This window comes from Chelonia mydas, chromosome 2, assembly GCF_015237465.2.
Source record: "Chelonia mydas isolate rCheMyd1 chromosome 2, rCheMyd1.pri.v2, whole genome shotgun sequence".
Taxonomy (NCBI): domain Eukaryota; kingdom Metazoa; phylum Chordata; order Testudines; family Cheloniidae; genus Chelonia; species Chelonia mydas.
The window spans coordinates 107,893,865-107,919,767 of record NC_057850.1 but is presented as its reverse complement, the minus strand read 5'-3'; the positions used below and the strand labels follow the sequence as shown (position 1 = coordinate 107,919,767).

The window sequence follows — 25,903 nt, the reverse complement described above, 5'->3', positions numbered from 1 at the left end:
ACCAAAAGCTAAGAAAATCTTTCTAATATTTCAGTATTAAATATAATGATGTTGACATATTTACAGTTTCTTTCATGCTCAACAGTTTGTTTTGGGGCTATTGATTCCTGGCTGATTCTCAGATTCCCTGCAATCCCAAGCCCTTACTAGCTGCCAAAAATAATGAACTATTAGAATGAATGTCACAAAGTTCCCACCATACACCTAGTTCTCATATCATTTTACGGATTGCCCATATGAGGCAACCTGAGGAACACCTAAGGTAAAATCACCGTACTGTGTTCTACCTGTTTTGCCTTGGAATGAGGCAATGTTTTTATTATTCTCTGAAGTTTCTGTTTCAAACATTTTCTTCTCTATCCATCTTCAGCTTTGTCTGTAGTGGAGTAGTTCTCTCTTTGGCAATGTGTCTCTGAGAGAGACCACCCTTAAATATGATGCTGAAAAAGAATATGCTATAATTATATACACTATTTACAAGGCCAAAAAGCATACAGTGAAGGCAACATGAAATAAAAATGTACTGTAAAGAAATCATATTAATACAGGTATTTCCTTGTCACTGAAATGCATTAGTTCTAAGATATATCTGACCTCACTTACACCAGTGTAAAACCCTTGTAACTCCAGTAGCATTACTTCTGATTTACATTGGTGTGAGATCAAATACAGTCCCATTATTCAAACTAGTCCTAGGTGAGCTCATTTTGCCTAACTTGAAACCCACTTAAACATTGTGGGTTTAAAAGCCTGACTTAAAAACTTAAATATTATTGGGTTTGGATTCTACTTTGGAGAGGATTTAAAGAAAAGGAGCAGAGATTGAGAGGGTAGGAAATAAAATCCACTTAAAATAGCATTAGTCTGTAAATATATTTGATATATGGGCCTGATTCTGTCATCCTTATTCAAGTACATTCTTAAGTACTTTCAAGACCAGGTTCCATATCTAGGAGCTAGTATTGCTCAGCTCTAATCATAATAAAAATAATACTGGCTAATACTGAAAAGCCTTTGAGCTGATAAAGGAATGGCTAACTATCTGTGAATAACCTACATTCCCCAGTCTAGTAAATTTTGCTTCTACTTTGGGATCTTATAATTCCATTTCCAATCACAAGGTGAACCAGGTTGGAAAACCAAGGATAGATTTAGGACATTATGGATTTTTTCCACATTGGTTGATTAGCTTCAGACATTTTATTTGATTAATGTCTAAAAGCTCTAATTAGCAGTGGCTAATCTTCCCCACAGATGTTTGGTATTGATTTTGCCTCCAGTAAACTAATCTAATTGTCCTCCTTATCAGAGGTTGGGTGGGTATTGAAATAACCAACTTGTTCATGCACCCATGGTTACCATCAAAATACCAGTGGGTAACAAGATAATGCTGTCTGTTAGGTACCTGAAAAAACTAAAACGGGGCATGGAGTTGAGTAAATAGAGAAATTACCACCAAAACTGACCAGGTGGAGAATTGGGGTAAATCCTATTGCACCAGAATTGCTTGCCCTCTTAAGGAAAGAGAATGTCCCACTCTGTTGCAAAGAAGAGGAGAGGAGATTAAAATAGGAGAGACATGAGAAGAAAAACATATTTCTTAACGGAGTTGTTGGGGAGGAAGTTAGAGGACAAGGAGAATGTAGTCAGCAGCTATTCATGTACGAAAACATCCTTCTTAGTGAACTGTGTCTGCCTCCCATGGTGGTGCAATGCCACCCCTAGAAAGTGGTGTGAACACTATCAATAATAAGACATCTGTCACCACTTCCTTTAATAAAACCTTGTTTTCAAAGGCTTTGAAATTGGCTATAAAAATTTGTGGTAGGTTGAAACTTAGCCATAAAAAATAAAACAAGCTGACAAACAAAAAACCTACCTCCCCTTAAAGCAAGATATTTTCTTAAATAAAATTTGAAGTCCCCTGATTTTTGAGTAAAACACACATAAAGACATCAGAAATGAGCAATTCAAGATGATTTATTTTGCCTTCCACTAAATAAGAAATACTTTAGTTTTTAAAGCCATACTTTGGAAGTGATTAGTCCAACAACGTGGACGTTTGCTGTTTTGCAAAAAAGAATGTCAATGACTAAGTTATAGTGTTTGTGTTTTCATTGACAATTTCATGAGGCATTTTAGTTCCTGGTTTTATTAAAGATCAACAGAATTGTTGACACTGCAAGTTAGTGTCTCAGGTAAGCAGTAGATGTGAGGGTGTCAAATACAAATGATAAGGGAAGACCACAGAAAGGATGCAGTATGCATGGTTTGCAGTAAGTGTACTTACTGCTCTAAAAGTTATATCAATGTTTAACTCTTAATTAGTTCCACCCATTTTTCTCCAAATACTTCAGTTAATTTGTTAAAGGCAATGAGTCATTCAATTTCTCTTAATTCTCTTATTCTTCTCCACCATATTTCTGTAGAGGGTGTTTATTTTAGCAACCTTGTAGCCTGATCCTGTAAACTTGTACTTACATAACTAGTTCTAATGACTACTCAGATGAGTAGGAGGACGTGGGATCCTTTTGCTTTTTCCTTTTTCTTTGAAAACGTAGAGAAATAATTGAACATACAGAAATTGAGCAATTTGTGGCTTGATTCTGTGGATTCTCAGCCTGCCCCCAAAATGTCTCCAGGAACTGTTGCCACCATTAAGTGTAGCACATACCGCAAATACTTTTACTCTTGTTATCACCACAACAGCTCCTCTATACCTTGTATCAGTTTGCTCTGTGGAGGAGAAAGAATGAGGCTTGCCACTGACACTATGGACAATATTCAGTAGTATGATTGTTTTTCTCAGGTTGACAGCTAACACTGAGCCATGGTGTTCTTCAAGCATATATGTGAACTCCATCAGCTATGTCCTGGACCCCGAAAATATTCACTGCTCCGGGGATTCACTTAAATAGTCAGGTTAATCTGAGCATACACATACAGTAATTTGAAAAACTGGCACTTGCTTTCTATTAGTTTTCCTTTGATGGGCAATCTGCCAGCTAATGTGTGCCAATAGGGGTGTACTAATTTATTTGTAGTAGCAACCATTATGTGCTGATACTTTCTTGACATTAAAGAAAGGACAGTCCTTGCCTCGAGGAGCTATCTATGGGCAGTCCCACAAATAGAAGTTAAGGGAAGAGGAATGACAGATATATATTACACAAATCAACTAGATTGACTGTAGGCAGCAGGACAGAAGTGGGCCATTAAGAGAGACTTAAATGTGGACAGGGTAGGGGACCTCTGGAGGAGCTCAGGGAGGTTGTACCATACGTTCTGGGCCCTGCAGGAGGAGGCATGGAAGCGCATTTGCAAGAAGCTGTCAAATGGGTGTCAAGGACAGCAACGCTGGTGGGGTGGTGAGGATAGGAGAACATGACACTTGACAAGGGAGGATAAGTAGGAGGGGCAGAGTTATAATGAGCTTTGAAGATGACGGCAGTGGTGGGGACAGTGATACAGAACGGAGGAAGTGAAGAAAATGAGGAAGGAAAGATCAGGTCTTTCCTTTTGGCCTTCAGTTTAAGCTGGAGACAAGACATCCAAGAGGGGACATCAGAATGAGGGGCTGGGCTGAGAATGAGGGGCTGGGTGAAAGGAGACAGGTCAGTGGTGAAGAGCTGGATATGTAAGTCAATAGCATACACATGCTACCTGAATCTGTGTGAGCAGGTGAGATTGCCCAGAAACAGAGTGTAAAATGAAAGGAGCAAAAGCCCTGGGCAGAGCCATGGGGGAACCTCCCACAAACAGTGACAGAAGCAGGCCCTTTTACAGTGGAGCACTTAAACACGCCTACGGTACCACTTAGAAAGAGAGGGATGGTTCTACTGCCATCTCCTGTTTGGAGGTTTGGGAAGGTCTCTGACTGGTAAAATCTTTCAAAAGGTGGTGATGGGGTGTGTGTGGGGGTGTGTGGAATATTAAGAGCCGCACAGGGTTTATCAAGTTTGATGTTAAGCCAGGAAACCTGCCATGGAACCCAGAGCAGTGAATGTGGTCAGTCGTCTCTATGGCAATTCCTCCCACCTTCCCTCCCCCACCACTGGTTTCATCATGTTTGACATTTTGGGGGCTACTTTGTTCCAGCCTAGTGGCCTTGGGCAGGGAGCTGAGAAGATAAGGGATTTTGCTTGGATTTGAAAAACCGTGCACAAGTCAAAAAATGTGAAAATCATGGAACTGATGCATTGGCGGTGGCAGCCGTGTTAGAGTTTGAGGCGCCACTTGCTGTGAATGCACTGGGGCAAAAGGAAATACATACGGTATAAAACTCCTTTGGCCACACAGGGTCTCTGGAGATAGGCAGGCAGCCGATAGACACACCGAGTGAATGGCAACCTGTTCTCAATGCACATATGTCATTATTCAGCTTTTAAACAAACTTGCTCCATGGCACTGTGTAGAAAGAGCCACTGCTGGGGCGAGGGGGGAGAGAGACTGGGGACCGGGGGAGAGAATTAGGGCCAGAAGAAGCAGAGACAGAGGCACGCACAGGGTGCAGAGAGAACCAGGTCCAGAAGAGGCAGCAGTGGGCTGGAGGAGGCAAAGAAAGATGTGGCTGGAGAGCCTTGAGAGTGAGAACCTAAGAAGGGCAGCTGGTGGGAGCCAGGACCATGTGAATAAGAAGTAAGAGCCATATGAGGCAAATATGCAATAACAATGCAGAGGAAATGGAATTTATTTGCACATTAGGTGTGGGTGGCCATATTCCCTATGCTCTTGTCTTCCCTTGGATCTGGCAGTTAAGAGTGGTGAGGCAACCCCAACCAGTGAAGGTAAATTCAGCATCCTGGGTATTGTTATGACCTATTGTGAACTTTCATTTCCTGCCTTACTTTCGCTGGAGTGGGATGGGAGCAGGTGGAAGCGGGATTTTCCTATGAAGGCTGTTTGCTATACAATAATAGCACAGTCAATAAAAAGGGCGTGTGGGAGAAGGGGAAATCTTGAAAAGAAGTCTCTTAATTATTTCACGCCTCCCCCACCCCCTCAAGCTAATCAATGTTTTACTGAGAACCACATTGTTTCCTTGTGTGGTCTGATAGGGCTTTTGTTTACTCTACACAAGACAGGCTAGGTAGAGAGTAAGTTGAGCGGTGTAGTCAGTTTTGAGTTACACAAGAAGTACATCCCAGACTGCCTCAGATATTTGTAAATTTTCATGCATGTCGTTCTTAGACCGAAAGCTCTTCAGGACAGGAACTGGGTCTACCTCTGTTTGTACAACAGAACTCCTGACTCCAAGCAGGGGCTCTGGTGCTTCCATGATATAAAGAAATAATAGTTCTCAAGAGAGAGGCACTTGGAGCCTGACGCTGAGCACCTGCAACTCCCACCGTATTACTATTGATAATTATTTGTACTGCTGCAGGACCCTACATAGCCAGCTTCAGCATTTCTGGCCAGCCTTTAAATGAATTTTTACAATACCTTTACCTCTTCCTGCCCCTGCCCTGTTCTGCTCCCTCCCCCAAGTGCGCTATGCCCTCACTCCTCTCCTCTCCCCTCCCCTCTCCTCCGTGAAACATCTGATCCATGGTAGGCGCTGAGAGGGAGGAGGAGGCGCTGATTGGCAGGGTCCGCCAGCAGGCAGGAGATGCTGGTAGTGGGGAGTATCTGGTAAGGGGGGTCCTCCTTGCCCCTCCCCCCACCCGCCTATGCTTGCCTCCCCGTTTGCCTGCTCACCCTACTCACCCACCTGCCTCACCTCCTTGTCCGCAGGGCCCCCCAAAGCTCAGGGCTGGGGGAAGGTCGCCCCGATTCACCATACCTAAGGGATGGCTCTGGATAGGCCATTAGAGTTAGTGGAAAGACATTGAGAAAACTGGGGATTTCACCACTTGGAATATCTACAGTGACTGAAGGAAAAACAAAACTATAACAAAACTTTTCCCTCTGAAAATGGAAGAGGTTTGAAGTGAAGAAACTGAGGAAAAGCCTCTAAGTGGGAAGCTGTCTGTGAAATGCTGGGCCCCTCCTATAGCTAGGGAGCATGCTGGGAAACTGTGCAAAGGCAAGAGGTAACTTGTATTAGGAAGGGATTTTTATCTAATACAGACACGTACAGCCCAAGGTTCTATTTATTTATTGACTCTCTAACTTGTACGTGTTTGCACAACAGAGAGATGTTTGGGGTAAAAATCAACAAAAGGTTTATTTAATAGAAAAAACACAGATTCAAAAATGAAACCATAAGGGGAAGCAAACTGTGTGGAGTGTGTGTGCTAAAGTGAACTGATAACTTGGGGACTGGTTTCCCACTTCCGGGGGTGACAAACAAGAGTGGGAACAGTCCAAATATCTGGCAATTAAGAACTTGGGGAGGAAGGATTTGGGGAGACCCAGGACTGGAAGGGCTGTTGGTGTCACCCTGCAAGGAGTAACTAGGTTGGTGAGAGCCATGTTGAGACCTTATCCTTGTGGGCTGGCTACTGGTGTCGGGAGTCTGGACCACAGCTGTATGGCATGCCAAAGTTTTACAAGGCAGGCAATGACCTGTCTGGGTGATCCCCAAAATGTCACACCTTCTTCCATTACATCCCCTACGTGCAGAACATCCTTCCTGAAGTGACCTGCGAACGTGCTACTCCCTTCCACATTCAAATTCTTCCTAAAGGCTCACTTCAGCTGGAATTCTTATAGGAAACTGGCTGATTATAGCTAGATTGTGGAACTTGAAGCTATTCTATATAACTATCCCATCCTGCACCAAAAAAAAAAAAAAAAAAATTTAGTTGTTATATTGGTGTGGACTATTGTCACCTAACCATAAATTGAACCATTTTAATAGACCAGTAAAGTTATAAAGCATCACATCCCCTCTAGTGTGGACACAATTAGATCAGTATAAAGGTGCCTTATACCGGTATAGCTACGGAAGGGGAATAATCTATACTGATAGGAAATTGCTTTATATTGGTTTAATTATGGCCACACTACTGATGTAGCTATTGGTACCAATTCACACCTAAATGAAATGGTTATTGCAACATAAAAGCCATGTGTAGAGCAGGTCTCAGATCTTTGGACCAGGGAGCTACATTCTTTTGTGTTTGGAAAGTGCCTTACATGTTGTAGGAACTACCAGACCTGAATAACAACAACAGGTCATTCCAGGAGACTTTTGCGACAGATATGGCAATTTCCTGCAATATCCTGGACAAACCTTACTGAATTAAGTTTAAGTATCTTAGTAGTTCATTGTTTTAAAAATATTTGTGCAAATATTTATGTATTCTTATGGGATTGTATGTGATATCTCTAGGAAGGAGACATGACTAATTTAAAGCCTGGGAAATGTTGTGAGCTTCAAAGGAGTATCTGAAACAATGTGCCAGACAAGAATGAGCTATTAAAGTTAAGTGGGGTTCCCAGGAAATCCTTAGGGGGAGGTGTATGCAAATATACCCCCTCCGCTTGTGCATGATCTCAGCCTTTGGAAACTTTGCCCTGGGAGAGATGACCATTCTCTGATGATCATCTGATACACGAGATTAAGATCAGAGGCCCAAACTGTATAAACAAATGACTCCGATTCATGGTGGGTGCTTGTTCAGGGCCAAGACAGTTATGAATTTGTAACCATAAAAAAAAAGGAAAGAAAAACAAAAACACCCTTGCTAGGGTTTGAAGGACTGACTCCTACCAGAGGAATTGTTGGAGTTGGGATAACCTTATTCGCATGTGTGTAGGTTCCTCTGTTGTTTTAATTTGTTTTCTCTGTCATGCTTTCACCGTAAGCATAAATATGATAGCTTAGGAAAGCTGCGTGGTACCTTATAACAGTGAACAATTACGCTGTCCGTAGCCTCTGAGGAGAAAACAAGGCCTGCTTAGGCAGTCAGACTTGCTGGGGAATTCACAGTGCAGGCAGAGAACTGTACAGCCTGGAAATATCGATCAAGAGGGAGTGAAATGCACATCTCCACCCCAGAGAAGTGACAGCTGGGGAAGCCAGAAGCCTAAGAATGGGCGCCCTTGCTGGACCATTGAGGGGGAATACAGGTGCAGTTGCCATGAACTGTGATGACTGCTTCCTCATCTAGTGCAGACGTGGCTTCCTGATCTTGGCCACAAAGCGAGCCAAAGGCACAAACCTTTTGAGAAAGGTACAAAAGAAAAAACAAAACCCTGCCTGGAGAAGGCTGTGGTGTATCATCCCTACTTCCATCTCCTGTTTCCTCAGACATTCATTCATTTGTTCCTGTAAAAGACACAGAAGAGGGGAAAAAACACATGAACTATTACTGTGAAAATGGATGTATTAAACTCCTCAATGCAAAGGAACATATGGCAAAAGGGGACAAAATGGGTCCCCTTCCAAAAGGCCAGCATTTGACTATACCTCAGAAGGAAATAGCATGCCAGCAGCTGCTATCACATTATAGGGAAGACCATTGTACAACAAGATGATGGGGTAAAAGATTAATGGAGCGCCCCTTAAAAAAATGGAATTGCCTATAGGAGAGAAAAATGGCCACATCTTTTGCCAGACTGAAAAGAAAGTAGCTGCTATTATTGCTATGTGGGAGGACTGAATTCTTGTTTTTTGCTTGATTCCATAGTCCCGAGGCAGGAAGGGCTGAGTTCAGTGTAGTTGAGAGTATCATCTTGTCCCACTTTTATGCAAGGAGCAGCCTTGTACGCTACTTTGTATTTTCATTGAGACTTTCATTCCAAGGATCTCAAAGTACTTCACAGACATTATTAAACACTTGTGACACCCATATAAGGTCAGCAATCTTGTTATCTCAGTTTCACAGATAGGGTACATGAGTTGCCCAAGGTAAAGCAGATCTTTAAACAGACCCAGAAGTCCTAGCTCTCGGTCCTGTGTTTCAGACTCTAGACAACATTCACTCCTTTGATGGTCAGGCTTCCTGCTGTACAACGTCTTAGAGAGAGCAAGAGAGAGAGAGTGCCTGAAGTAAAACGTCTAATGTGGGAGGGAAGAAGGGAAGTTTTGTGGTTTCGAAAAGGGCTCAGTGAATTACTTTTCCCTGCAGGAATAAAGTTATGTTATGGTGTTATTGTAGCAAGACATTCACTTGGCAGTAAACAGTCCCTTGAAGCTGAATTTGGCAAAGTCTCAGCTTGGGAAGTAATAATTTTTTTCAGAGAATCGGGAAAAAAAATCCATTGGATTCTTTTAAAATGACACAGCATCAGTGTTAATTTTACAAGTGTGTAAGATGGAAGAGAGAGAAGAACCACAGAATACAGAGGAAAGTGAAATTTAATGGTTTAAAATACTTTTTTCACATTTAGCTTAAAAATTGCTTTCTGCTGAAATTGTCCAGGTTTTAATTTAGAGGTGCTTGAGGGGTGGCAGTATGCTATTTCAGATAAACCTTCGTATTTTGACTACATAACTATCTTCCGCTGTTTGGGTGACCACTAAACGTGGTCTAAATATCAATAAGAGTTTTTTAGAAATTTTGAATATGGTTTCTTTCTGTTGGTTTTTGAAATGGACCAACTTTTCATTTTTCCAAATTATCTGCAGAATCTTTTAAAATAGACTTTCCCTTGAAAATCCAAATTTTTCAAAATGAACTTTTTCAATTATGAAATTGAAAATGTTTGTAAACAAGTTCTAAATTTTGAAAATCCCAACATGTGACTAAGATAAGCAATCATAGTTGATAATGAAACCCTGTGAAAAGTGATCATCATTACAGAAAAAAAGCCCAATAAAACTTCCATAGCAAATTCTTGAAAAATGGAAAATCTTGGGAAAAATCCAAGTTTTTGCAAGAATTTCCAATTACAAAATTTGGCAGGTTTTTTGTTTTTTTTTATGTGAGAAATAATTTCAGCTATCGCTAGTTAACATCCACGTATGTAACTTTTTGATTTAAAATAAAACTGTAGCATCTAAATTCTATTTTGGTCTTTCTCTCCCTTTTTCACTCAAGGCTACAAAGGGTAGAGAAACCTGTTGTTTTAAAAATCTTCACCAAGATATCTAGGAGTGCATGTTGTGATAATTGGACCTACAAATTTACCCTAATTTTAAGCTCAATTGTTTAAAAAAAAAATTTGAAAGTTCATAAGATGTAACAATAACCCATAATAACAAAGGTTGATGGAAAGTGGGTCAAGTTGCTTTCAATAATTAATGTTATGAACAGATGCAAGAAAACCAGAGAGACTAAATTAGTCCAAACAAAAGAAGGCCACATTAATATGATTCAAGGACTATGTGGAAATCATGCTCGGTGAAAACAAGACTTGGAACTAGGAATTAATTAACCAAAATTGGTTTGTTGGAAACTAGGCCTAATTGGCGGACAAAATAATGAGGAGATGGGCTATTCCACTCATCACTCCAGTTTTGGGGGAGAAAAGAACAGATGGAGGCTATTGGAGCAAGATTCACTATCATGGCTGCTACCCCCCACCATGGGCACTGACTTTCCAGTGTGCCGGGGGGTGCTCGACCCCTGGCTCTGCCCCAGGCCCTGCCCCAACTCCACCCCTTCCTCCAAAGCCCCTCCCGACTCTGCCTCTTCCCACCCCTGCTCCACCCTGCCCCACCTCTTCCTGCCCCATTTCGCCCCTTCCCCACAGTGCGCCGCCCTCTCGCTCCTCCCCTCCCTCCCAAAGCCTCCTGCACGCTGTGAAAGAGCTAATTACGGCAGGTGGGAGGTGCAGGGCCGGGGGCGCCGATCAGTGCGGCCTGCCTGTGAGTGGCAAACGCTGCAGGGCAGGGAGGGAGCTGCTGGTGGGTGCTCAGCACCCACCATTTTTTCCCCTGTGGGTTTTCCAGCCCTGGAGAACCATGGAGTTGGCCCTATGACCCCCACCATGCCTTGGGACCCCCGGATCTTCATCATCAGTGGAGTAGTGGAGCCAGCTGAACTAACTTCCTTTCTTTTCTCCGAAAGGATTGTTATTACCATCTTTAATACTGTCTTAGAGATTGTCAAACAAAGGGATTTTTCCTTCTAAAACTCTCTCCAGCTACAGGGAAAGGGAACAAGAAATGTTGTTAAAATTAAAGCCTTACTTTATACTTTACATTTTAAATGTTTCAAGTGTTTTTCCTTCGACAACCCTGACAAGATGATGACAAGAATCGTGCCAACTCATAGTCCAGCAATATATTCCCTGCCAACATCACTACTATGCTTGCTGTTATATTCAAAGAAGATAGTACGTGCTTTTCTCTGAACTGAGTTTCATCTACAGAAATTAACCAGAAGGTACGTCTTTATTGGAATTGATACAGCTAGGTGAGGTTTTGCCCCACAGATTAAACTGAATACTTATCCAAATCAGAAACTGCCAACATTTTTTGCTCCAAATTTGTGAACTGATCTTCAGCTCAGCTCAATTTTTAACCCATTATGTGAATTTAGTGCTTTTGAGTGTTCTGGAAATAAACCATCAAACACTAAAGATCCTGAGATTGAAAATCTGGATATTTCACCTGCACACAGCATATTTTCAAGAAGCATTTAATGTGCTTGGATTTTTGTCACTTGGGACATGTTGCACAAGGTTGAGCAGTCAAGGTGACCCCATGGGACAGGTTCCTACAGAGTCATTACAATGTATTTGGTCTGTGAACTAGGGGAAGGATTTATATAATAGACTAATGGCTTCAAAGGAGCCAGTACAGCCTTCTGGGTGGAAATAACCACTTTTTATCCCTTAAAATGCCATCTAATTTCCAGGTGGATCTCACATGTAGACACTGGGAGTGCCGGGGGAGAGAGGGACACCAGATGTTCGTCACTGGGGTTGGGAGCAGTCAGCATACCACAGTGTGCTGTGTGGGGAGGGGTACCAATCAAGAGGGGTCGGCGGTGTTTGGGAGGAAGGCTGTATTGCAGTTTGGGTGTGTGAGTGGGCGTCAACAGGAGAATAACAGGAGAGAAACTGGATCATAAGGTGCTTGATGTGGCATTTTCAGCAGCAAGAAGGTTCAGGACTTGGCACTTGTTATGATCGGGACAGAAGATTTGGCAGTGAGGTGGGAGAGGTTTGAGGGGTTGGAATCAGGGAGGAGTCAGAGGATGTTAAGGGGAAGGAGTTTGTGGATTCATTAGCAGGGATAAAAGGAGATCAGGAAAGGTCAGGTAGTTGTCAAAGGGTGGCAAGACGGTTGGGTTCAGATCAGGCTGTTGTGAAGGGGCTAAAGTATAGATGAGTGTATGGTTCTTCTCTTCAGGTGCTCAGAGCACTTTATATCTCTGTTCCAAAAGGAGAGGTTAATAGGATAGCTGGGGATGGTTCTGTAGGGTTCAATTAAGGCATAACTAAGCATTTATTGTACTTGAGTCTAAATCCCTGCCCAAGATCCTGGAAGGATTTGAAAAGGGGCCAGTTTGGTTTCTTGTGTTTTATAGCTGTGCTCTCACTTTTTTCCATAGCTAAATGTTTAAAAACTTTTTAAACTGGCACCGAGGTTTTAACAGAGGAGACTGCATGACCCAGGGCGTCAGTAACAGGAAGTGAAGCCTTTCTCTAAGATGCCAGTTTAAATCCAGCCCAGGACAGGCAGTTCTTCTCAGTGTGAATTTTGCCCCAGTGAGGATGGCAGGATTTGTCCCATTGTTTAGTTAGTGAGTTTAGTTACTGTGAAGGGTTCTGGGCTGACACCTTGGTGACTGAAGTCCTCTATTGCTCTGTGTGGTGGCTGCAGCATCGGTAGTCTCAGAACAAAAGTACCCTACAGTGTGCCACGACAGTGCCTCAATCTTTTCATGGAAGCACCATCTCCATGCATGAGTAGATAGTTCATTTTTTATGCCCACTCAGTCCTCTGCCTGGCTGCCCCTCTGGGAAGACTCTCAGCAAACACAGAGTACCAACTGTGGTAGCCTGCTTTGTGATGTGGACCCCAGCAGGAAACGTAATGAGATCACTGCACTCACTTCACAAAAGTCACTGAACGGGCATCCGATAGTAACAACTTCCAGTTAAAAGAACAAGGAGTACTTGTGGCATGTTAGTCTCTAAGGTGCCACAAGTACTCCTTGTTCTTTTTGCTGATACAGACTAACATGGCTACCACTCTGAAACTTCCAGTTACTACCTATTTGAGCAAACTCATTTAAACCCCTCACCCATCCCCAAGTTCCATCATTCAGCTACCAGTCTGTAAGTAATAACTGGAATTTATCATCTGAGGGCTATTTGGTGGCCTATATGAAATGGTAGATTCAGGACCATATGTAGTAGACATACATAAGTGTAATGTGGCGAGATGACTTCAGACTGACCAGGGTTGCCAGTCCTCCACCCTTACGAGCACTAAATTCACTTTAACATAGTTAGGCTTGAGGACAAGTAAAACAAAGAAGCTGGGAAATTCAAACAAACTCTTGTTGTTGCCCCTCCTTTTCTTCCCACAAGTCATGAGTTAAGAATAGAGAGAGTCAATTTTACAATGTGGTTCTACTCTGAAAAGACACTTATCTTATTAACATGCTGTGGAGTAACATCTCATTAAGAATCGCCTGGCAATTATGGAAGCGAAAACCTTTTATCTTCAATCCACAGGTGTCGGGTGCAGCTGCTGCGTAACCACCCACCAAAGGATTTATCAAGTCAGCTGGAGGTAACGCCCTCTCTGTCTCTGGCAGGTAGTTGATCCTGCACAGTACATCAGTTCAGTTCTGGGAGTGGGACTGTGCTGGTTTTGTGATGTAAATCACTGGACGCTGAACTGGAAGCACATTGCACTTTGGACCTTTGGGGTAAGATAGCAGATTTAAATCTTAATCCCAAGGGGAAAAGTTAAATGCTTTATCTACTAAGCCACCCAGCTAGTTATTCCTAGTTTGACTGCACAGCCAGTTATAGACAGAGGCTTGCTGTTTCTGTTCCGAACACAAATAGGTGGTAGAAATACCAATAATTGTATCGGGTGCTTTACCTTATCATAGTAGACAGGGTGTTTTACTTTTGATGCAAAAACATGCTGCGGGCATGATCTCTTCAGCATGACAGATTGTATTTGGTTTTGTCTTATTTTTCATTTGAGTCCATTCAGTTGTAGCACAATAAAGGCAATGCAATTTTTACCATGATAGGCTCAGGCTGCTGGCAGTATAATAAATTACAGCCAGTAGTGTTTGTTACGGCACAGTACTGTGCTTATATTGACCAATCAAGTATCAATACACACAGAGTGAATGGAGTATTTCATTACTTTCCCACAAGAGGAGGAGTGAGAAAGTAATGAATTATTTGCCCATAGGAGATCAGTACCCAACAACTTTGCTCTAATTGCATCTTTTAGATAACATATGACAAATCATTTTGAAAGTATAGGAACCTGTGGGTGTTTAGACTCCCATGATCATCAGAGATTCGAGGTTCTGTGATGCAACCTGAACAATTTCCTTGATCTCTTTACTACTCTAGTCAATCATTTACTGGGGCAACCTTTTTACAAAGTCCTACTGTAATGTGTTCATCACAAAATGCTGTGCTTCTGCAATGGCTTTCAGACGTGTGTGTTCTGTACACAATGATGAACTCTTGCACATGATTATTTATTAATAACCGCTCCTTTCCCTGAGTAGAACCTAAAGCGTCTACAAAGGACTCAGCATGATTATTCCCATTTTACAGGTGGAAAAAATGGGATTAGTTGTTGTGGTAGCACTGGGGGTCCCCATTGCGCTAGGCACAAAGAAAAAGGAAGCCCCTGCCCCAGATTGCCTACAAAACTAATAGACTAAATAGGAAAAGCAGTGGAAGAGGAATGAAGTGCTCTCCCCATTTTGCAGATGGGGGGACCCAGCCATAGCATGATTATATGACTTGTTCAAGGCCACAGAGGAAGTCTGTGGCAGGGTCAGGAGTTGAACTCTTTGAACTCATAGTCTGGTGCCTTACCCCCATGCCACCCTTCATTTTACACAGAATTTGATGGCCTAGGTCTGATGTGACTACCGCACAGGGAAGAAGATGACTAATTTACACATGGCTATGCCACTTGTAGATTATTTCTTCATTGGTGAAGGCAAACGTGACGGTGGGTTTAAGTCACAGATAAATTTGTGCTTCGGCTTCTGCTTTCTTTAGGTTGTAAGAGACACCTCACTAAGTGATTATACAGTGTTATTGCTGGCTTTTGCACTCCCTATGTTTGACTGTTACTGGGGAGTATGTGGTTTCACTATGAGGGGAAAATGTAATAAGCTACACTGACACCAAATAACCTTATTCTTACATGCAGTGATCAGGGCTGAGGGTTATCTCCCTATCAGTCATGCTATGCTGCTTCCTTCTCTCTTTAATGTACTGTTCCTCAGACTATAAGTAGCAAGCACTGCTTAAGAGAATATTATATCTCCAAATTCAACCCCATTAGTCAGGGCAACCGAACGCTCTCCTGGTATGATTTCCAGCACCAAACTGCACACACGGAATCAGAAGCAACCAAGCATTTTTCTGGTGCAGATAACTCCAAATTAAAGTGGAGCATGGGTTGTGATTAAGATGCCATGTAGACGTCTCTTTGGGTTTTACAGAACTTGGGTGCAATCTTGACTATGTCCTAGGGTAGTAGCAGTCAAGTATTGTCTTTGGATAAATAGTTCCTGAGCTATATTACTCAAAAACTTCTGATTCTACACCACAATCTCAGAAAGTACTAGTCTACGAGGCTAGTTACTGAATGTGATTGCTATTATCATCTTGGCAATGCCCCCTTGTGATCTTGATATTCTTCTATTAGACTTTGAGGACATTTCCTCCCCCCCACACACTTAGTTCTTTCCTCCCTTAATTCCCCACTTAAGCTGAATGCTTCTAGCCAAAAGTGGTCTTTAGACAAAGTTGACTTGGGCTCTAGAGGGGACTTCCTCCATCTTAACCCTAGCAGGAACTGCCTTTAGAAGGGCAGGCCAGGGTGCAGGGCCTTTACGAGGAGCAGTGTCAGTGGAAGAAAAGTGCTATTCTGTTCCCCCCAGCAGTGCACTCTTCTGTCCATCTCTTGCAATGCACTTCGTGTCTAATTTGTACTGTCTGCCTGTTTAGACTGTAAGATCTTCACGACACGGTTAGTGTCTGTCTTTCTATTTTGTCGTGCTCAATAGCGTCCTGTGTAATTTAACATGTAATACTGGCACTTAGTGCTATTGAACTGCCAGCTCCCCCCAACTATGTAGGATGTCACTAATGATGTACAGAACATGATGCAACATACAATTGACCATTGCATGCAGGCAATGATGCACATCTATGTTTTGAAGACAGAGAAGAAGGATGGTCCAGTGGTTAGAGTGCTAGCTTGGGACTTTTAAAAGACAAGTTCAATTCCTTGCTCTACCAGACTTGCTATATGACCCTGGGCAAGTCACTTTGTCTCTCCATATCTCAGTTTCCCACCTGAAAATGGGGATAATGGCACTTCTCTATCTCACAGCGTTGTTGAGGTACACTAAAGGTTGCAAGGTGCTCAGATACTACAGTAATGGGGCCATATAAATACCCAAGATAGATGATCAGCTAACCAAGTATTAACTATAAAGAGTTTTCAAGGAAACCCCCAAAAGTACATAGATGCATGGAGATACTGGTGTGAATATCAGGGTGTAATTAAACATGCTATGCCATTTAAAAATATTACTTAATTTTAGGTGATTTCATTACCTGTAAGTAGTGGAGAGACATGACTGAGTTTTGCAGGACTTCCCAAATAAGCATTGGCTCCTATCTGTCAAACAGGGTGGTCTTTCGGATCTATGTATCATCACTTTTGCACTAGAAATGGTTCCAAAAGGGGATGTGTTTGCCCAAAAGCATGTGTAGTCAGCAGAACACTATTAAGTAGTGTTTATACCACCAGAAATAGGTAGAGATTATGGAAGACAAACTTTGAATGTAAACTAATAACTGAACTTTTCTTACCTGAGCTGTGGAATAACTTTCTCTCTTTAGCATCCACAGATGTATAGTCTCTCGGGAGTCATCTGGCTGCATGTGATTTTATACATCTGTCAGCTTCATCAAGTATCCTAATGCAAAATCCAGCATTCAGCGACATTATGTGGCTTTGTGATGCTCCCTGGGAGACTTCAGATCCATAAACCAGTGAATGGATTACAATGAGATATAAATACAGTATTTTCATGGATGGCCTAGAATCCAGCTCTATTATTATTCTTTTTATGTAAAGAGAAACTGGTACCCATTTTTCTCTACCCAGAACTCTGAATCTTTTGCATCAGGTGATTCTTTTCTTTTGAAATTTGTCTTGTAGATTCCTGTTTTTTTACTTTATTAATACATTTTGAATCTTATTTTAGGTGATTTTGTGAATATTAATATGATGTTTTGAGATCACTCCGACCAGTAAGGAGTTCTGTTACCACCACCCCAGCATCCTTGGGTACCTTAATGCTATGTCACAGCTCTGACACCAGTAGCCAGTCTAAATGTCTCATCCTGGCTACAACCAGCCTCCTGCTCCTTGCAGGGTGACACCAACAGCCCTTCCCTGACACTCTCCCACTGACATAGCGACCACCGTGTGTTGGGGGTGGTTTAATTATGTCAATGGGAGAACTCTCTCTCTTCCGCATAAAGCAGCTACACGAGCGATCTTACAGTGGTTCAGCTGCACTGGTACAGCTGTGCTGCTGTAAGCTCACTAGTGTAGACATGGCCTCAGTTAATCAGGGTAGGGAGAATTCCCTCCTTTCCTAGTTTTCTAAGGCTAAGCTTTTCTTTTCAGTTTCAAGTTTTCAGTGTTTTCCCATTAACTTTAATGGTCTATCGTTGTCTCATGGCTGGACCATGGATGAGCACTTGAAATTGATTTTCTGTAAACAACTAGCTTGGGATGTCCCCCCTGCCTGCCTGATTGCTTTACCACACTTGTGAGTTTGATGCTGTAGTTGCACCGCAGGTACAATTACAATTTTCTACACATGTGTACGTGCATAACCATCACCTGTATGTGTATCTCCTAGTGACCATCAAGTTCAGAACTTTACAAGCTTTCATAAGAGACCTTACTTGACATATTAATACACAATAACATTGCATGCAACCAGTTGATTCAATTGTTATTCTTTGGAGTTCAGACCTGTTTCTAAAGTGTGGTTCTACAAATCTACTCCCAGAGCCAGATCCACACACCCCACTCTGTACTGTTGAAAGGCTAGGATCTGGCCTAAACTCTGCTGTGCTTATAGCACAGAATTCAACTGAAATTCTCAGCTTGTGCACTTTTATCTCCCTTCTTCCCAAAGACAGCATCTGACCCTAAATCTGTGCTCCCCTCCCCCCTCACACTCTGGTGTGACATGACACCCGCCCTCCATGGCCCTCTTCTCTCAGCTCACAGCAGGATGCCAGTGGCTTTGCTATCTTTGCTTGTTTCCATTTGGGGCCCTGAAATAGGGATGTTTAAAGTTAATAGTAATAAGGCTTGTATGATTCTGTCAGGTGCTGTCCCCAAACTCTATCATAGAAGCATTTTGAGAAAAGTGTTTTGGTGCTGGGTTTGATGTATGAACAGGGCTTAAAAATAACCCAGCACTTGAAGGGAGTGGTGCTGGATGGACCAGTGAAACTGCAAAATACCAAGTTCATGTCCCTAAAAGAAGCTAGAAAACTTGAAATGGTCCTTAATAAATGTATGAGGAGAAGGATGGAAGGTGGTGTATCTACCTTGAGCAATGTAGCTTTAATGTGTGGTTATATCAGCCCAAATGCTCACAGGATATGGATGTTCGCTATCTGTCCTTTCAAACCCATGTTGGATCTCCCTCACCTGTTCTGCTTCATTCCAGAATCTACTGCTGTGAACAACCACACCAATCAAATTTGCAACAACGTTCAGGAGTAAACTCCTGCGTCTCTTCCCTCTCCTCTCTCCCTCACAGTGTAAGCTGTGGTTTTTATAAAGTTTTAAACAATTCGCTTTTCAGATATTGTGTGAGGCACCAGCACCAGAATGTACACAAGACAACTGTTCCCACATACACACCTTGTAATCTGCTGACCCAGTTTGTCTTGATACTCACCTGGTCTCTGTTTTTTCATACACAAGAGCAAATGGGTACTTTCAGTCTGACTGGCTTGTTTTACATTGAGAGACACGAAACAGGATAAAAGCCAGCAAAATCTCCATGACAGCGCAGTGTCTGTCTCCTCTTCATCTGAAAAAAATGGTGGCTAGTCTCTGCAAGACCTAAAATTTAGAGGAGAGGCACAGTACAGAGCAACAGTCATACAGCAACACAGCTGCATGCACCATGGGCTCCTTTTCTCACACTCTGCCCATAACATCTTCTCTGCTGCTGTGTATCATGCAACCTCACTCTCCTTCAAATACCTCCTCCAAATTCATTTCTTTTCACTAGGTTATCATTACTGATCTCCAGTCCTGCAAGTTAATGGCAGTTACCACCTCAAATTGCCATTATCAATGGCAAAGTGTGAAAAATAACAAGATCTATAAACCATGTACACAAAACCAAATGCATCTGGGGCTTTATCTGTCAGGGCTGGGATGCAGGGAACTGGGCCTGGTGCTTAGCATGGCGAGGGTTGGGTCCCCATTCCAGCTGGGATTCAGAACCAGAAGCTCAGGAGCTAAGAGCCAGATACCAGGAAACTGGTTGAGTCAGGAAACCTGAAATTTTGGGATCAGGAAACAAAGGCAGGTAGCGCTGCGTGAATAGCTCAAACCAGGGTAGAGTCCAGTTGTACAAACAACTTCATGTTCCTCCTTCTGGCTTAAGCAGGGGGAGGTAGCTGATCAGTAGCCCTGGTGTTCCACCAAGTGGGGCCCATGCCTGGAACCTCCTATCTGAGCTGAGCTTCAAGGAGTCTACACTAAGCCATTGGGTGTATTGTTGGAATATGATGACCCCTAAGAATCTGGGTTCAAAACCCACAGGTCATGACACCATCCTGCTTCCATTGAAGTGAACGACAAAGCTCTTGTTGACTTCAGTGGCAACAGGATCAAGCCTTTAAAGATTAATTCACAATCTCTTACTGTTGTTGCCCTTATCTCTCTCTCGTTTGTTCCTCCATGTTGTGTTACATCTAACTGAGGCCATGTTTAGACTGAAAAAATAGACTGTGTCATAAAATAGGTTAACTAACATGTTTTTAAGGCCAGGTATACACTAGAATCTTTTGCTGGCATAGAATAACTGTGGTTGGTGTGGCATTTTTGACATTTTTATGCCAGCAAAAGCCATAGCGTAGATGCATAGAAGTGATGTTGCTAGTTCAGCTCAGGGAACCAGTATAGAAGTTATGCTGGCAAAAGCACTTCTTTGCCAATAGCATTTATTACTGTAGCACTGTGAGCTGTGTCTATATTCAGACCGTTTGTCGGTCTAGCTATACTGGCATAACTATACCAGCAAACTGTTCATAGTGTAGACCTGGGCCTAACAGACACATTTTAAATCTGACTTTGTTTCTAGTCTAGACAGGGCAAATCATATTTAAAACCCTGGTATATGGTGTTGGGCCACCCTAGGTCCCTTTCTGTTTTCCTAGTTTAGATGTAGACCTTAGCTTGTATGCTTCTTAGGACAAGGACTTGTCTCTGTGCCTGTAAAATGCCATGCATACCTATCAGGCTGTAAAAATAACAACTAGATTACTACGGGGATGCATAACTCAGTAATCCAAGATGCACAGGTTTGTAGACTTATAAGAAAAAGTTTCCTAGAACCCTGCTCCACCTACAACCACTTACATAAAGTAGCAGTATAATTGCACATGGTGTTTGTGAACATACACACGCTGCACTCTTCCTACTACGGGAGCAACAACAAAACAGGATACAAACTGATTTAAATCTCTCCCTCTGCTGACCTCACTGCCACTTGTGGTGAAATGAAGACAACAAACTCTTGGAAACTGCCCTGTGTGTTTCAGTTTTTAATTGAAACTTTTTAGCAAAGCTGAAAGAGAAAAAAACAAAACCACACTTCTCTGTGCTTCCAGTGAAAAGAAACGACAGCCATTAGATTCACTTCATTTGCCTCACCTGACCTGAAATGAACTCCCTCCCTCAGGCCTGTAAGAAAATTCAATTAAAAGGTCCATCTGTGAGGCAACAGCTGAAGGGGAATTACTGTGGGGAGGTCCACATTTTCATAAAAAAAGGGCCCTCTTCCCCCTGCTCCCTTCTATATCCCTGATTAGGCCTTTTCCTTACCTCTAAATCATAAGTGTCCCCAATTAATCAAACCTGATCAAGTAGCTTTTATGTGCTCCATTCAAATGTAGAAACACTATAGATTTGGTACATCCCTTAAACATCACGGGGGGTGGGGGCTAGGGAAAAAGAAACAGAGGTTTGGAATCAGAGCAGCCTAGCCCAATTAAACCAGCTGATGCAATGGGATTAATGGCTGCTAATATGCAAAGGGCTCTTCTGGCAGCAAAAATAATCACCATAAGGCAACAACAGTGTGTAGGGTCTTAAAAAAAGAGAGAGAATGATAACAGGGAGAATAGCTAGTAGCTGTAAGTGTGCTGTTGTGAAAGCCTTCCTGATGCACATGCTAAAAGCCATATTGTGCTTTTATGATCTATTAGCTTATAGAGCTGCCGAGAGTCACGTATCTAGTTGGTGTATGGTATTTAAAGCAGTACTGACATTAAAGGTATGCTAGAGAGTCTGCATGGAAATTGGGCAGCACATATGAATCTTGGAGTCCTTGCTAAGTGCTGATGACTGGCAGGCAAGTATGAGTGCATTTTTTGATTGCACAGGCTTATATTTATCTAAAGCTGGGTTCTCCACAACCTCACATCATCTCTAGTCACCTGTACTTTTGCCAAGTGAACGTAAAATGCCACCAGATCAGAATGGCAGCGTTCTGTGGCCATTTCAGACATGGGTAAATGACTAAATGTAGGGCAAGGCAGAAGAGAAACAGGACCCAGTGGTTTTTTTCCCCTCCGTGTTGGCTTTTTTGGGTGCATTATGTTGATCTGTATAACAAATATATGGCTTTTCTTAATGCACAGGAACTCATGCTTTTTATTTTGCACTAGCTGAACTTAGTTACAACTGTGAATGCCCATGCTCCCTGTCCACTTGCTGTATTGATGTTTGTACAGTGAAATCAATCATTTTAAATAGCCAGCTTCCAGTCCTTACCTCCCTGGTCTGATGTGAGTTGCACTGAATTATAAGAGAATATATTCAAACAACACTTTTCACTTCTTTCATCTAAGGATCTCTAAGCATATTACAAACAATTCATTAAAATCATCAGCTTGCCCTTGTAAGGTATTTATATATTATTTACTTATAAATAGAGACAGGCTACAATGAAAATACCGAATTTGAATATCTACGAAAATTGGTGGGTGTTTGAAATGTGAACACAGATCAGGTTCAGACTTTCATAAAAGTACCCTAGTTCTATAATGAGCTGAATCAAATGCCCAGATCCAGCTTGCTAACACTTTGGTATGTTTGAAATCCTAGATACGAACAATGAAGCTTAATCTCTTCCCTATTTATAAATATCTGTTTTATAGATGAATAAACCAAGGCATGGAAAGGTTGAGTAACTGGCCAAAGTCTCACAGAAGACCAATGACAACCCAAATAGGACTCAATCCCCAGCTCTAAGGCCTGGTCTACACTACGAGTTTGTCGGATTTAGCAGCGTTAAATCGAATTAACCCTGCACCTGTCCACACAACGAAGCCATTTTTTTTGACATAAAGCGCTCTTAAAACCGATTTCTGTACTCCTCCCCAACGAGGGGATTAGCGCTGAAATCGACATCGCCATTTCGAATTAGGGTTAGTGTGGATGCAATTTGAAGGTATTGGCCTCCGGAAGCTATCGCACCGTGCACCATTGTGACTGCTCTGGACAGCACTCTGAACTCGGATCACTGGCCAGGTGTACAGGAAAAGCCCTGGGAACTTTTGAATCTCATTTCCTGTTTGGCCAGGCGAGCTCATCAGCACAGGTGACCATGCAGTCCCAGAATCGAAAAAGAGCTCCAGCATGGACCGAACGGGAGGTACTGGATCTGATCGCTGTATGGGGAGAGGAATCCGTGCTATCAGAACTACGTTCCAAAAGATGAAATGCCAAAACATTTAAAAAAATCTCCGAGGCCATGAGGGACAGAGGCTATATCAGGGATGCAACAAAGTGTTGCGTGAAACTTAAGGAGCTCAGACAAGAGTACCAGAAAACCAAAGAATCAAACGGACGCTCTGGGACAGAGCCCCAGACATGCCCCTTCTACGCTGAGCTGCATGCAATTCCGCCACCACTACCCCACCCCTGTCCATGGACTCCGATGATGGGGTACTCTCCACCATGCCTGAGGATTTTGTGGATGGGGAAGATGAGGAAGAGGAGGAGGATGAGCTTGAGGAGAGCACACAGCACACCGTTCTCCCCGACAGCCAGGATCTTTTTATCACCCTGACTGAAATACCCTCCCAACCCAAAGAAGCCAGAGAAGGGACCTCTGGTGAGCGTTCCTTTTCAAATATAATACATGTTATAAAAGCAAGCGTTTTTTAATGATTAAGTAGCCCTGTGGACTTGGGATGCATTTGTGGCCAGTACAGCTACTGGAAAAGTCTGTTAATGGGTCTGGGGATGGAGCAGAAATCCTCCAGGGACATCTCCATGAAGCTCTCCTGGAGGTACTCTAAAAGCCTTTGCAGAAGGTTTCTGGGGAAAGCAGCCTTATTCCATCCTCCATGGTAGGACACTTTACCATGCCATGCTAGTAGCAAGTAATCTGGTATCATTGCATGACAAAGCCTGGCAGCGTATGGTCCCAGTGTTTTCTGGCATTCAAGCAACATCCGTTCTTTATCTCTCTCTGTTATCCTCAGGAGAGTGATATTGTTCTTGGTAACCTGGTTGAAATAGGGGAATTTAATTAAGGGGACATTCAGAGGTGGCCGTTCCTACTGGGCTGTTTGCATGTGGCTGAAAAGAAATCCTCCCCGCAGTTAGCCATGCGGTGTGGGGGTGGGGGCATTGGCACTGAGCTGTTTGCGTTTGGCTAGCAGGGATCTTCCCTGATACCAGCCATGCGGTGGGGTGAGTAGTAAACAATCATCCCAGAGAATTGGATGGTGGTGGTGGTGGGGGGTGTTAGTTTGGTTTCTGCTGCTGCACGTTAACAGGAAAACCACAGCACTAAATGGCCAACTCAACGTGCTTTGCTTGGTATGGGAGAGGAGGGCGCTGCTGTCATGAAGGTTGCAGAAGCCAAAAGACTATGGCTTACCATGGCCGCCTGCAAGCCGAATTCTGTTGCCTGGCACTGCGTGTGTGATCTCTAACACCAAAGCTGCAGGCACTCAATATAAGATGCAAAATGCAACCTTGTACCAAAATCACATGCGCTATGTAATGTGAATAGCATTGTTCACCATGAAAGGGTATAGCCATTGTGCTGTAAAATGTATCTTTTAAAATACTTCACTCCCTTTTTTTCCTCCAGCAGCTTCAAATGTTTCAAGCCTCCCTCCTCCATCCCAAAGGCTATCTCAGATAAGGCAGCGAAAAAAATGCACGTGCGATGAAATGTTCTCTGAGCTCATGCAGTCGTCTGGCTCTGACAGAGCTCAGCAGAATGTGTGGAAGGACACAATAGCAGAGTACAGGAAAGTGGCCAATGAACGTGAGAAGCGGTGGCGGCAGGAAGATCAGAGGAGGCATGAGGCAATGCTGGGGCTACTGCGGGATCAAACGGACATGCTCCAGCGTCTGGTGGAGGTTCATGAACAGCAGCAGGATCACAGACTGCTGCTGCAGCCCCTGTTTAACCGCCCTTCCTCCTCCCCAAGTTCCATAGCCTCCTCACCCAGACGCCCAAGAACGTGGGAGGGGAGGCTCCAGGCACCCAACCACTCCACCCCAGTGGACAGCCCAAGCAACAGAAGGCTGTCATTCAACAAGTATTGAAGTGGCCTTTTCCTTCCCTCCTACCCTCCTCCCACACCCCACCCGGGCTACCTTGTGAGTTGTCTCCCCCCTATTTTTATAATCAATTAATAAAGAATACATGGTTTTTAAATGATAATGACTTTATTTCCTTTCCAAGCAAGCTGTGATTGAAGGGGGGAGGGCAAGTGGATTACAGGGAATTAGAGTCAACTAAGGGGGCGGGTTTTCATCAAGGAGAAACAAACAGAAATGTCACACAGTACCCTGGCCAGTCATGAAACTGGTTTTCAAAGCTTCTCTGACGCGCACCGCTTCCTGCTGTGCTCTTCTAACTGCCCTGGTGTCTGGCTACGCGTATTCAGTGGCCAGGCGATGTGCATCAACCTGCCACCCCGCCATAAACGTCTCCCCCTTACTCTCACAGAGATTGTGGAGCACACACAGCAAGCAGCAATAACAATGGGAATATTGGTTTTGCTGAGGTCTGAGCGAGTCAGTAAACTGCGCCAGCAACCCTTGAAACGTCCAAATGCACACTCTGCCACCATTCTGCACTTGCTCAGCTTATAGTTGAACATCTCCTGACTACTGTCCAGGGTGCCTGTGTACGGCTTCATGAGCCAGGGCATTAAGGGGTAGGCTGGGTCCCCAAGGATAACTATAGGCATTTCAACATCCCCAACAGTTATTTTCTGGGAAGTAAATCCCTTCCTGCAGCCGTTTAAACAGACCAGAGTTCCTGAAGACGCGAGCGTCATGAACCTTTCCCGGCCATTCCACGTTGATGTTGGTGAAACGTCCCTTGTGATCCACCAGTGCTTGCAGCACCATTGAAAAGTACCCCTTGTGGTTTATGTACTGGCTGCCCTGGTGGTCCGGTCCCAAGATAGGGATATGCGTTCCGTCTATAGCCCCACCACAGTTAGGGAATCCCATTGCAGCAAAGCCATCTATTGTGACCTGTACATTTCCCAGAGTCACTACCTTTGATAGCAGCAG

General features: G+C 43.2%; 1 long non-coding RNA gene across 1 annotated transcript in view; it reads left to right on the top strand.

Moving 5' to 3' along the window:
- The window catches only part of LOC119565621, a 113,168-nt gene extending 90,452 nt beyond the window's left edge, over positions 1–22,716 (top strand). Inside the window, exons 7-11 of the long non-coding RNA XR_006288123.1 lie at positions 11,053–11,219; positions 13,525–13,721; positions 16,918–17,207; positions 18,777–18,870; positions 22,510–22,716. This is a non-coding gene — a long non-coding RNA (uncharacterized LOC119565621). The remainder of the gene's footprint in view (positions 1–11,052; positions 11,220–13,524; positions 13,722–16,917; positions 17,208–18,776; positions 18,871–22,509) is intronic.
- Positions 22,717–25,903: the final 3,187 nt, after the last annotated feature.